Consider the following 15,270-nt stretch of genomic DNA (forward strand, 5'->3'; position numbering starts at 1 on the left):
TTCCTTCGTTTTCTCAATACCAACCCACTTCTCCTGTTCCCTTTTGTTAGCAGTTATTGATCTTGAACATAATGGACACTTCGCTTGGTTTCTACAAAAACCTAACATACATATACATACAATATGTACAATAGTAAGACTTTTATGTATCCATGAATCCAGTAACGGTATATAGAAATAGCACTTTGGTCAAAATGAATTAGTAACTTTAATCAAAGTTTCCCTGTATATCGCAAAGCTTCAATATTGTAACCTTAAGGTAAGTATTCTTTACATAAACCTTTTAAAACAAAGAAAAAACCAAAAAGGCTGTTGATGCGGTTCAAGGAATGTCGGTATAAAATGTAAAATGGGACACTTCGTTAATCAAAAGTCTTAAACTACCAAACTCAAAATTCAGTACTCGCTCCATTTATTGCCGAACGTCAAAAATGTTTGACATGTATAAAAGATACCTCTGAAATCATTCTTTAAATCAGCTCTACACATGTTAATCATTACCTTTTAGGGCATCCCTATGTCTCAAGGAACTCATCTCTAATACTGGATATGGTAACTTCTTATTAGGCACTGTTACATCCCGTGTTCAGTTAATCAAAGCAACTGAACATAAAACATACCCATACTGTGATAATGTAATTTACGTTCCGCCTACGCTTGTGTTTGTCGATAACGTCCTAGATTACGAAAAATAAGGTCAAGCATTATATTATGTTTTCACTTCCAATAATTATCTTTCCTGTATATATAATATATGGTCTTTGAGGCTCTTGTACTTGTTACGCTACTCTGACAGCAAAGGTCAAAATGAATAAAGTGGAAAAAATTATTGGAAAAATACGAAGAAAATTTTTCTGATAGAATCTTTTAAATACTTTTGAATGAAGGGAATCTTCTTTAGCGATTAGTGTATATCGGTACCTTCAGTCTTTCAGCTACTCGTCAAAATCTTTGTAAAAACAAAAAATAATGATTCCCAATACTAGTGATTGACAAGCTCAAAAGCTTCCTGAAAAAAAAAAAGAATTTATACTGTAAGAGCAACTAAAAATAGAAAAAGCATCGAATTTGTCTAGGTTAACATGAAAGCCAAAAGTGTCACTGAAAAGGAAATCGATTTTAGGAGAAAAAATTTAAATCCTGTGTCATCATTCATGAGCCTAAAAATGCTGGAATTTTAGACAATCAAGTTGCGTACTTTAATAATGTGAATAAAATATCCGATTTAAATGCTTGATAAGAAGACACAAAGATATATCAGTAATAACAGAGAAAGAGCATATGTCCCCCATAAACAGAGAATGACGTTGAATTTTCAGTAGAGGGTTGGATAAAAAACAAATATAGGAAAATAATCAAATTTAGTAACTAAGAAAATAGTACTTTCCATAACAATTTGATATGTTTGATAAAAGGTCATGAAACAGTCAGGATCATAGAATGGTTGAAATTTCAAAGCAGTTTAAATTCAAAGGGATTGATGAAACCTCGAAAGAAAAAAAAAAGAAAAAACACGCTTTTATTAAAATGTACTAAAAAGTGAAAAATAAATTTTTTAAGACACCAGGATTTTCTTATTGTAATGATAGCTAAGGGCATATTAGTTAGGAATAGCGTAAATATAAAAGAGAAAAAGAAATGAGAGAACCATTAGTAGACAAATGAGAGAGAGAGAGAGAGAGAGAGAGAGAGAGAGAGAGAGAGAGAGAGAATAGCGAAGCAGGAAGTGTTATGAATAGGTAGCCAAAACATTGGCGCGAGAGTAATCTAAATGCAATCATTAAAGAATGCCTATCCGTCTCACCTTCCAACTTTCGCTGGAACCTGAAGACTTCCGGTGACATCATTAGTCCCACCCACAAAGGAGGGAATTAAGCTAATTAATCATACCCAAAGGGACATCGTTAGATAATTTCCAACCACTAAGGACATCTATAAGGCAGAACAGAAGCTATTGCCCACCTATTGGTGGGATGGACGTTTTCCTTTGAAGAACCTTCAAAAAGTAAACTTGAAGGGAGAGAGAAGCAGATAGACAGAGACAAGAGCCGAGAGCCTTAGGGGAGTGAGGTCAAGAGCCTCACCAGTTGTGGGTAAAGAAGAAAGAAAGGTTCATACTTCGATTCACTTAACTTATATAAATACTGTATATTTTACTAGTGTGTTAATGAAGTAAGAAAGCTGCGCTGTCTTTCTAAGCCTCCTGGGACTCTAAGAACTAACAACAAAGAAAGCTAGAAACGATAAAGCAACAATAAAACAAAAAGAAAAGACCTCATTATATTACAATTAATCATACCTACAAAAATAAAAGACTGGGCGTCAAACATGGAAGGAAATACTACAAGAAAAGAAATACATTCTTTATTTCTCGTAGCATTTCCTTCCATGTTCAGCGCGTATGCTTTTATTTTTGTAGACATGGTTAATTGTAAGAAGATTCAGTCTCAAAAATTTATTTTTCACTTTTAGTGCATTTTAATAAAGTTGTTTTTAAATTATTTTTTTATTTTATAATTTTAAGCTTTGATTGAAATTGTAACTGATTTATGATTGTAGCTAATCGAAATTGAAACTTGTCAAGCCAAAGGTGGTCTGAAAACTGTAGAGTTATTTACCAAGTCAAAGAAGTTGTGAAAAATCTGAAGAGTTTCATGCAAACTTGAGGTACTGGAGAGGTTACTGTATTTGAATACTAGAGGGGTCACTGCTGACCTGCTGATCATGCAAGGTTACATTGTCACCGGGAGTGAGTAACCATGCAAAATTTCAAGTCCATTTGACGAAGAAATAGGTCGAAAATTGAGTTACAAGATTTGACCAAGACAAACTAACAAAAACAGAAAAAAAACAAGCTAAATAAAGCGGCAAAAAGGACAGACTCCGAAAGGTCAGAGGAAAAAAAGTCCACATTTCTTATAAAGAAAGAGCCCCTTAAATGAAGCTTCCAAATGCCTTTATCGCAAACTGAAATGCACAATCCTCCCCTGGTCTTTAAACAGGGATTGTGATCAAAATTAAAAACGAGGATGAGGAAGAAAACTCGACGTTAACCAAAATTCAATAAAAATCTAGACAAAATTTGAAGCAAAAGCTGGTAGAAAGAAGAAATGAAAATTGGAAAAGTCAATATTTAACAACAAAAATTTAAACAGGAAATAAAACCAAATTCTGGAACCCAAACCTTGAAAAATCCGATATGAAAACTGAACCCAGAATTAAAGTACCTGCTAGGCAAAACTAGACACACTTTAAAATATGCTCCGAATCACAAATTGTTGGAGGGCTTTGTTAATATACAATGGACAAAATAAAGGTAACTATTTTCCAAAGAACGCTTTGATCCATAAATGGTAAAAATAAAAGATCTAAATCCTTTAAGATGCACGAAGAATCACAAATTCTTGACCAATATCGATTTTTTTCAAAGATCATTCCCAAGTCCTGTTAAGTGAAAAAGCTAACCTTTGTCTTCATTCCTACGCCTACTCGTTTTGGATATCGGGTTTACTTTTAGGGTTGAACCACGCCACAGCCACTTACGAATAAAGAAAGCGTTTTGCCAAAAAGCCTATTTAGATGCTTGCGCCTTACAAAGTGTTGAAAACAAACAGGTCCTGGTTTTGGCAGGTAATAAATGATATAGGTCGCTCAGTTTGGAAAATGTAAGATTTCGTGACGAATTCAAAATTACGCATAGTAATTAATATCTGAAATCAAAGCTAATGTCAGTCTCTGAGAAACGTTCTAAAAATTTCGGCAACGCAAACTAGTGACTTGTCGTCGTCATACTCATAAAATTTCGTTCCATTTAGTGACCAAAGTGACTGCGTTACAACTGGTAAAAAGGGCATAAACCAGTAGTGCCAGTCACGAAAAGCCTTAAACAAGTTTTACGAAAAAAAAAAAAAAAAGTATTAAAATGAAATTAGAATAATTGCAGAATGAAAAACAGGTTAAAAAATTTCCATTCATTTTTTATGCATGTCTGGAATTATGAAAAGGTGAGTAAAACAAGCGAAGGAAATTAATTTTTACAGGCTCTCATGGACTTTTCCATTACAGTATTGTCCACCGTTTCGTAGAAAATGCCGAAAAAGAATAATACCAAAAATTTATATATTTTAAAATGCTGACGAGAAATGTCTTATTTCGCCTCCGAATCCAGTAACCATCATAATATATAACCTTTTTACGTTCTTCATGGAAACAAACAAACAAAGGTGAGTACTCCGTCAAATTTCGTCAGTGGAAAAAACGTCCCGGATTGCAAATTGTTAAAAAGACCTGGATAAAAATCAGATGAAACTGTATACCTCATGGGAAAAGGTCTGCGACGATGTCTAATCAATATCGAAGTGTCGCAACGGTTCTCATCATGCAACGGAAATAAAATATCTATAAATGGCCTGAGATGTTCGAGGAGAGAGAGAGAGAGAGAGAGAGAGAGAGAGAGAGAGAGAGAGAGAGAGAGAAATGGGCAAATACAGAGAGATCAGAGAGTGGAATAATTTAGAATTGAACGAAATCGGGGAGAGAGAGAGAATGGGCAAATTCAGATAGTGCTAGTGATTGAACAAATAAGGGCACAGAGAGAGAGAGAGAGAGAGAGAGAGAGAGAGAGAGAGAGAGAGAGAGAGAGAGAGAGAGAGAGAGAGAGAGAGAAATTGGACAACTACTGAGAGAGAGAAGAGACCAATAATTAGACAGTTAAAGAGAGAGAGAGAGAGGAGAGAGAGAGAGAGAGAGAGAGAGAGAGAGAGAGAGAGAGAGAATGGATAAACACGCAGACAGCCAGGCAGACAGACAGAAAGAGGGTGAATGGATAAATACGGAAAGAAAGAGCAAGTGAGTGAGCAAGCGATTCAAGAAATGGAGAGAGAGAGAGAGAGAGAGAGAGAGAGAGAGAGAGAGAGAGAGAGAGAGAGAGAGAGAGAGAATGAGAGAGAGAGAGAGAGAGCACAATACTGAGAGAGAGAGCAATTTGACAAATACAGAGAGAGAGAGAGAGAGAGCAATTTGACAAATACCGAGAGAGAGAGAGAGAGAGAGAGAGAGAGAGAGAGAGAGAGAGAGCGGGAAACGAAACAACAGTTGAGACAAATGTGAGAGAGAGAGAGAGAGAGAGAGAGAGAGAGAGAGAGAGAGAGAATGCAAAACCTGTAAATGACATGTTCAAAGGCAGGAGATGTTTTCACATTATTTTAAAGCAACACCCAGCCTTAAAAAAACGAATTAAAAGAGCATCGTTGCAAATGAATTACAGCCCAGTAATGACCACATGTGTAAAAGAGCTTACAGAGAGGTAAGTACGTTTATTTATGCATTACACCTGGATGAGATTCCGTTTTACTCTCTTAATTTATATAAAAGTTTCTCATATGAACAGTGTGTTACCAGTATTTAGGATTTAATACAAAATCTATAAACTACCAAGAGGCATTTGGTATTCATAGTAAATAAAGCAATAGCAAGTCCAAAATGTTAAGAAGAACTATGCACAGCAGTCACTTTGCTTTTGCAATGCATAAAAAGGATTATCAGGACTTATTCTAATTGGAAATGAGTTCTCTAAAAGTTTGTCCATAAACAATCCTTTGCCCTTCGACAATTATTGAGCTAAAAAAAGCAGTTGTTTAGACTTTAATTTATGGAAATATCCCTATTTTATAAGTAACAGCCCATATTTTAAAATATGGGCTTACATTTGACTAATAGGAAAATTCCATGGAAGGACGGTTTACTTTTTATGTACTGAGAATTGTATCTGTCCTCGATTTTTACTGTCAACCCATGATAAGAGCATTATTTTATCTTTTTAAATATCTAAGAATTTTCTGTAAATTCTCTCAAAATGTCTAGTAGTCCACATATTCATCTTCATAAACTAAACCCTAGATTGAACTAAGTACAGTAGTCCTTCAATTATCCAGTTTTCCCTCATCCACCTCGATATTATCCAGACAGTTCCCGGCGCAACAATATATGTAAAATATATATGCAGTTCATATAAATTAAAATCGCCATGCTTGGATGGTTGGCAATGCTGTGAGAGCTGGAAACAGCATTGGTAACGCTGCTTACAAGCATAATCAGGCTGATAAAGGGTTATGGTGAAGACGGTAGACTGGGGAAAGAGTTTTGAGGGTGGGTGGGAAGGCTTTGAACGATGGATGGGGAGGGGTAGGTGCGCATTTGACTTCTTGAGTACTTGCGCGACTGCTGTTAGCTTAAAAGTACTACATTACTTGAGACGTCATCACACATCACTGTTTATTGCTTCTAATTGGTTTGCTGTGATACTTCCCCATGAACATGTTACTTCTGATGTGGTGCCTGTCCCGTTGCAGGTGCTGCTATTGCTGTGTGTGATGCTGTGTGCTGTAGGTGGCCCCACCACCTCCTAAGAGGGCTAGGAAGGTACTGACCCTTCAAATAAAGCTGGAAATCATTGAGAGGATTGAGGGTGGTTGGTCAAGGACATGTATCATAGAGGAGTATGAAATTGCCTGACCTAACCCACAAGACATCAAGGCTGCTGAGGACAAGCTTAAAACGTACACTATAGACTTGGGGAAGACGTCGTCCAGGAGTCAGGCCCGCAAGGTAATGGCAAAACCCTATCACAAGGAAACTGAATAGTCCACCTTGATCTGATTTTGTAGCAAAGGGCTGCCAGTGTGCATGTACGCAGTGTTGAGTTGAAGACAGCCGCAATAACGTTTGTAAATCTACATGGAGTTTCAGACTTTAAGGTGTCCTAACGGTTGGCGGTTTCAGTTCAAGATTTGACACTGGCTCTCCATCAAGATGATCCACGGTGGAGCTTTGGATGCTCCTGAGCAGGGAATATAGGAATTTCGCCAGATATTTAAAGTCTTGATGAAAAGGAAGGCTTTGTTTCAAGCTAAATCTACAACACTGATGAAACTGGTCTATTCTATCACTCCTTCCCCGCTGACGTGAAGAAAAAGAATTTACCTAATCGAAAGTTTTCAAAGCAACATGTGTCTGCTATATGTCCAAATGCTTCTGGTAGCCATCATTGCAAAGCAGCCATGTACCCTCAATCTGTAGATAATCTCCAAGTTATTTGGCATCACTCAGCAAAGGCTTGGTTCACCTCCATGATAGTTTCTGATTGGTTCCATAACCACTTTTGTAATGAGATTATTTTTCATAGAAATAGGACCTTCAAATTGATAGCCATCACCTGAAGGCTTTACTTCTTGTGGACAATGTGCCTGCGCATCCTACCACAAACCAGTGGTTGATGACAAGCGTTGTACTGGAGTCATGTTTTTACCTCCTAATATAACTGAATCCATTCAACTAATGGACCAAGTTCTTATTGTTGCAACAAAACTGCTATACTAGGAGAAGTTCCTGGAGGAGGTGATAGTAGTGCTCAAGGATGTGGAGTCAAGGACCAAAGCTTTGATACAAGGGGGGGACCAGACTCCAAGGAATCTTCTAAAGTATTGCTGAAATCAGCCATCTATAACTTTGTAGATGCTTGGAACGACGTCACCGTGCAGACCATGGAGCATTGAGCATGCTTGGAACAGTATCCTGAATGGTGAAGAGGGCAACGTTGACTTCCAAGGCTTTAAAATTGGCCTCTTTTGTGGTCATCTTACCAAGGGAGGCGACAACGTTCCCGAGGATGAAGTATGGGGTTGGCTGGACGACAATGGCGGTGGTCCTGTTTCCAACTTTTGTCCAACGTTGAGAAAGCTACTGCAGTTGCTGCTGGTGAGATGGAGGAGGAAGCTCCTGGACAAAGATGACGAACGAGAGAGTGTATCACAACCAGCACCTCTGTATAAACACAAGAGGATGGTCTTTGATATGTTTATTGAAATTATAGAGAATCCCAACATTGACTGCAATGCCATCCCCAGGCACTGCAGTTTGCTGAAGGCGTTCGAGAAGTATAGCAGACGATGGTAGTAAAGCAGAATTGTCATTCTTATTGTCAGAGTACCTTCCACAGCTTCTTCAGACCCCAAACTCCCTTGCACCCAAGCCCATCACCATCCACTTCTTCGGTAACTTGGTCGTTCAGCTCAGAAACACAGGTGAGCACTTAAACACTTTGGCATCCTTATTGACATCGAGGAGGTACAAGAGGCATAGGACCTAGACGATACAGTGATGTTGGAGGAGGGAGAGGAAGAGGAGGACTTGAAAACTTCCTTGCAAGTTTTTAAAGTCTGGCCAGTGTACATAGTTTCAGCACTGCAAACAGGAAAGCAAGACAGTTTTGTTTTTATTTTTCAAGTGTATTTTTTATTGGTTGTAGGATAAAAACGAAAAACAAAGTGATTCTCTGTTATATGGCAGTGTACTATATGTGCGATATATTTACCATACTGTGCATCAGGTAGAAGAGTGAGAGAAAACAACAAAGCCTCACCTTTTTGTGTACAAAGTAATTGCCTTATGCTTCAAATTTTCTTTTTAAATTATGATGGTTGCTGTTTTTAAACATACTTAGTGTTTATGGTTAAGTGGTACAAGGAAAGGGGAGTAAAGGTACGAATTATCAGGCAGACCTTTGGTTGTATTAATTCGGATAAGAGAGATTACTGTAATGCATCTAGCATGGAACTCAGCCATGGTCCGGTGGTGGTCTATGTTGTTGGTACCTATGACGGTGTCAGAAGTACGATTATGGCTGATTAGAACCTTAACTAAAATAAAAACTACTGAGGCTAGAGGGCTGCAATTTGGTATGTTTGATGATTGGAGGGTGGATGATCAACATACCCTCAGTAGCTTTTAGAGCTGAGGGCCGACAGAAAAGTTGCGGACGGACAGACAAAGCCATTTCAATAGTTTTCTGTTACAGAAAACTAACACTATGATCAAATAACCATTAGAGAGTAATTAAAACCAAGCAGACAACATGGATTCCAGTTAAGTGAAGTGTAAACACATAATACAAGCAATGGCCATAAACCCAAACTCCTTCCTTAGATAGGAAATGATCCTAAGTTATTCCGCATATATAGCAAATTAAGGCAATGGATTGAAGTTAACATATGCCCTTTCAAAACAGGTTCATAATTATCATCGTGATTTTTTACTAAAAGCTTTCTCCCTTAAAGGGGTTATGCAAAATCGTTTTTTTATGGTATTCCCTGTGACGGTGAAATGTATTTGAGTTTGAACAGAAAATTTACCGTTTCCTAAATTTTATAGTTTCAAGATGCAATTCAGGGGAGAGACTACTACCGCTTATTTAGAAATTAACGAATGTTGTCAGAAAACACTGGAGTTTGCATGCTAGGTTATAAATCGAGAACCAAAAAAGATGCACTTTGTAGGCCTTTAAACTTGACCTTGACCCAAGGTCAAGCGACATATGAGAGGCACACGATCTGGAAGGTGCTCCAAGTAAGGACACTACCTCTAAATATGATAATTATACCATAGTTATACCTCAGTCTTCATGAGAGATTGCAAAACTGAAAAACGTTATCCTGCCGTCCACGCACGACGACGTCAGGGTAATCAGGATTAATATAGCACAGGGCAATAACGCTCGAGTTCTCAGGGCATTCTTACCGGCTTTGATAAAATGGCAGCAAGTCAGTCTCTACAAATTAACTAAGCAAAAAAAGTAAATAAATAAAAACAATGCTGTGTTACAGGTTCTGATAACTCATGATAAGGTCACCTTTATCTTTACAAAACTGAATGAAATTTCCACTACAAAACCATGCCATGCTTTACAACTCGAGTACGCACTTTCCGACTCGCCGTGACTGAATAATTTACAAATGTCCACATTTTACGTAAAACTACGTCCTCGTAAAGCTTAATAAAGAGGATTTCGCCGTTAACTGATTTTTGCTGACGAAACAATACCGTAATAAATCCCTGATTTAGTTCGGGATAATGATTGCACTGTCATTGATTAGAATGAAAGAGTTCCACTAAACGATGCCATTACTTTAATAGTTTGTGCGCACGTAATACGCATGTTTATCGCTATGTATTTGTGTGTATATGTATATGTATGTATGAATACGAGCACAAATAGGCCTATTCCAAATGTATAAATATGCTCAAATGTGCGAGCGTGGTTGCGTGTGCACTAAGTAATAGCATCTATATTAGATTTATTGCTGAATTTTAATGCATTTATTGCTGAGATTTTCGGTCATCTTGAACATTTTTGAGGTTGTGGGACAAAATATCAAATACTTATAAGAATAGCAGAAAGCACAGATCCTAAACCCTGTGTTAGCTAATACATATTTTTCTGTAACTAACTTAAGTTCAACACCGTCTAAATTTGGACATCTTTACATCCATCTCATAATAACAGGTTCCCTTCTTAAGACTGTAATCATTTTTGTACAATGCCTGATCAGCACTCTCTCGGTATTGTAAGGTCTTTAGAAATGACATGGCCAGTTTGGTTTGCAAATTTTATACAAAAGGAAGTACGGAGTACAATAAAAAGAATTACAAAATGGTAAATCTTAGATATTGATGCTATCATGTGAATTGGTAAAAGGGCCCCGTCAACCTTTCAACTCCGTATATATACACATGTTACTAGGGTAATTCCAATTTAATCTCCCTCTCTTTTCAGTTACTTTTAAATACCGAACCAATATATTTGATGCACTAAATCTTACAACCTCCAATAAAGCTCACCATTTTTATCTTTGTGAAGCAAGAGTGCAGAAGAGCCTACTCAATGTCATTAGCCCTATTCTAATAACTGACCAAATATTAATCAATTCTCCAGCAATGCTGCTGAAAAAGTCAAAATAGTCTGGGCGGAAACTGTTCTAAGTAGTATATCAGAAACGTTGGTAAAAATGAGATTGTTGAAAATACTTTTACATAAAAACTAGATACTTGTATTGCTAATTACGTATAAAGTAAAAAATGGGGACTGTGATGTATCAAGAAAATCACTGAAAAGAATATCACGAAACAAAATTTTAATCACCAGACGTTTATCCATCTAAAGAAAAGAGGAAATATGCACCAGCAATGCAATTTCAGCAAGTTAGAAGCAAATCGCTGTCTGTAGCATCCGTTCTGTTAATCGTCAAAATCCTGGCTGCTTGTCTGTTTTGCTTATCAGAATCCAACATCATGTCTTTAAAATCTTTAAAATCTCTACCAGTAAGATAATAAAACAGACCGTGTTTAAAGGAAAAGCAACAGAAAAGTGATAAGATTACACCGTAAGCAACCACAGTGTTTAAGTGACGCATATCAACTTTCTCTACTGAACTGACCAGCAAATATAAGCAGTAATAAAACGCACCGCTAGCAAAATATATTAATTTCACGTAGTATCTCTTCTTCTATTATTATACAATGAACTAGCTAAAATTTAACTGTTTTACTGAATATTCCAGAAATTAAGAGACTAATACCGACCCTACTTCGGTGAACAAGGGTTTATTGTCAAAGTGACAAACTTTAGTTGACACAATTTACGCAAAGCTTCTTTCAACCAATATGTAAACTTCATACTTAAAATCGCTATTCGAACTTGCAAATATCCCATTCCCTCCCACAATGTAATCAACCAGTGGATATTTCCAAATGGCGCGGGCCTAGAATTATTCAAGAAATGCCTCTTCTCAATCCTGCCCAATTTATATCTGAGAATCGTAATACAAAATTCTGTTGGGCAGAACTATAAGAGCTGAAAATAAAAACTGTTGATAACTCGCTACAAGAGGCGCCAGAAGAACACCTCGATCAAATTTCAAGAACAGTCACTTTTAAAGTAATCAGCTGTACCTTTAAACAAGCATTAATTACATAACAAGACAACTGAAAGAACTGAGCTGTACTTGCCCACACTGATGTCCAGCCTACCCAACCAGGTTATTAACTCGTATCGAAACAATTTAAAATGCAACAATTATCAGAACAACGACGGCTGTATTAAGATAAAATTAGAAAAGGTGAGACAAATTACTGGTGGAACCAATGTAGAACCAAAAGTACCCAGACTTCATTTTCACTGCTTTTTGTCTGTTTCATAATTCTATTTTCTAAACGAATGTACCTAAAGATACAAATGAATAAGAATGAACATCAGATCTCTTCTGTCCATGGATGTACAAGAGAGTTGCCTTTTTTATTTGCGTCATTACCGATATTTCCTCCTACAATATTCTACTTTCCCACTTTCCTACAAGCCTTTTGACTGTGTAAGTACGCTTAGATTTTCCCTACAGTAAAGATAGGAAGTCTACAATAACGATAGCAGTTATGGTTGTTACTGTGTGTTATATTTAGACGCTATCCATGATATGATCTGGGTGTAACCCCAGAGACAGTAGATACAAAGCTGCTTTAGGCATTGATGATAACAGATCAACAACATGTGATATTTCCGGGCGAGAACTACCCAGTCTCCAGTTTCTAGTTGTTTAGTCACTTGGTATACATTTACATTATAAAATTAAGTATAGGAAAACTTTAAACTATCAGTTACGTACTTAATTTCTTTAAAAAAATTGCTCTAAACAGTATTTATTTCCACTACATTAATTTATTCATAAATGACAACTTGCAATTTTCATAGTTATTCGAACTGTAGCTTTGATATCATTAACTAATTCAGTCATGTGCCAAACGTACAGTCTACAGCATATTATAACCGTCAACATGAATTTGTTGTTAGTAAGGTATCGGCAGCTCACAGCCATTATAATATCAGCTGCAATAATGCGACATGACTCAAGAACAATAAACCAGTTATCAGATCGGAAGGGAAAAGGGATCCTTCCCATATAAGAATAATAATGTCCTTGTTTCAGATGTATTTCTAAAAACCGTAAATACTACTGATTGGTGTATCCGATTCAGTATGCGTGCTGCATCAGGAGCAAGATCCCGTGCTGGCATAAGGCCAGCTTAATCGAGAACAACAAACTATTTGGCAAATGAGTAAATGTAATTAAACTTATCTGGAAAATTTTTAAAGTATGGATTCTTTAACAGAACATTCCACATCCACAAATGAGCAAAAATAAGAATTAAAGCATAAAATAGATAAACTAAAATTTTTTTTTAGATATCAATAAGATATGCAATAAGATTCGAGTCTTACGTCCAAGTTTACTGCGCTGTTGAATAATAAATTTTAAGTAAATGATCCTGGAATATATGTTTGAATGGCCTTTTTTCAAATAAACTATTAGTTTTGTTTGAAATTCCTTTCCTGTTGATGAAAATATGCCTTACAATGAATCCAACTTTGTTTGAATTCTCGAAAGGCGGTAACCGACGAATCTTCTTACAGCCTATGTCGAAGAATTCAAATGACGTCTGTTCACTACATTTTACATCGAAAATGACATAGCTACAGCCCTCTATACCTAAGCTCGATGACGATATTTAATGCTTGTAAAGCGGGCTTCCATGTTAAAAAATAAGAATAAAAATTGCTGACGACTAAAATGAAATTTACGAAACATACAATTGATTTTCAGATTACCATAGAATTGACTAGCCAAGAAAATAATGAGGAGGACTTTGGCAGGTCAGTAGCGACGTTAGCATTGAAGGGGCCGTTTCAAAGGATTTATTAGCAAATCAGAAGTGTCTCTTCATAGAAAAAAATTAATAAGGTTAAGATTAATACTGTTATAACGAAACATGACTGGACGAGGTAAGGAACATTTTTACATATTTTATCCTTGTCCGTTCATCGCATACGTCACAGATCGAGCATAAAATCAAGTTTCAAAGAGTCATGCGCACGCGCTCATCAAGTTATGACTAACTTTACCCCGGGCCTGTCAGAATTTCTGTCCTCGGTTGTTCAGAACCAGGGCTACACTACCTGTGATTGCCTTTGCTAGAAATTCTTAGAATAATAGCCATGAAAAGTTTTTCCCTTTGTATTACGACCACGAGATAACATGGAGTTGCGCTTCATCATTAAGTTCCGTCTTGGGATGAAAAGGTTAAACGAGAAATTGCTCCACAAATATTCACAAACAAAGTATACACAACTAAAAATCTGTGAAACTAGAAGAGGCACTGGGCATTTCTTTTATTCTTAGTAAACAAATTTGTTATTACATATGCTAAATACATTATGTCTAATCTTCGACTCCGATATTAATCATATGAGTAGGTTAGAGAAGGGAAAGACAGAGACGGGGAATCTTATAAATATCTTGTAAATGGTTTCACCCCCGCGCGTTTAAATATTCTAGATTAAGTCAGTTAATGCAGGCACGTGCCACACCACTGTTGATGGTATTCTTTTGACAGGACAACGAATACCCATATCTGCTTTTCCTCTCACTCTCTCACTCTCTCACTCTCTCACTCTCTCACTCTCTCACTCTCTCACTCTCTCACTCTGTGTGTGTGTGTGTGTGTGTGTGTGTGTGTGTGTGTGTGTGTGTGTGTGTGTTAGCTGATACCCGCAACAGTCGTCTAAGAACTATGCACACAGTTCGCTGATTAGGCAACGGACTGTTAGGAAACACACCCTTCTCTACTTTCTCGTCAGGTTCTAGATTCGAACACTTGGGAGCTAGACTTGCTTCCACCAAGCTACGAGGCTAGAGAGAGAGAGAGAGAGAGAGAGAGAGAGAGAGAGAGAAACGCAGGAGGAGATATGTTCATAATAAATCAGCTGGTTAAGACGAGAGTAAAACTATTTCAGCAGAGGTCAAATGGTATGCCCAGTTTCGTATCGGGCTTGGATATGGCTACGTCATAAAGACTGAATAAATTCTTGCTTTTAACACGAATATCATATCCAACGAACTAAAATTTAACTAATATGAATTTCCACATTATGTGAAGATTCTCACCTATCAAGGGAGAGTTCTCACATTCCGGTGTAGGCAAGGGCGGGCGGATGGTCGCGCTCCATTAATTTTAAAGACCCATTTTGTCTCCGTTGACCTAATAATTGAATTAACTATTCGGTAAGGACTGATATGAGGGCAAAAGTCCGTGCCAGCATTTACTGACTTATTCTAGAACAACAACACAACAACGAGTTATTACCGTGAAATTAAGGTCCTTCACTCATTATTCCATTTCGTATTCCAGTGTTGTCATAAGAAAAATATCTCCAAAAATATGAGGAAATCAAGGATTTAAAAGTGTAAATTGTGACATTTGTATTTAAAAAAAGAGAAAGTTTGCAGAACAGCAAATGAACGAATGCATTACCTTTTTCTTGACCCTAAACGATACATTGTTTAATGTTAATATTATTTCAATACCTATTTTATTAATTGTTTGCCC

This window comes from Macrobrachium rosenbergii, chromosome 51 (assembly GCF_040412425.1).
Source record: "Macrobrachium rosenbergii isolate ZJJX-2024 chromosome 51, ASM4041242v1, whole genome shotgun sequence".
NCBI lineage: Eukaryota > Metazoa > Arthropoda > Malacostraca > Decapoda > Palaemonidae > Macrobrachium > Macrobrachium rosenbergii.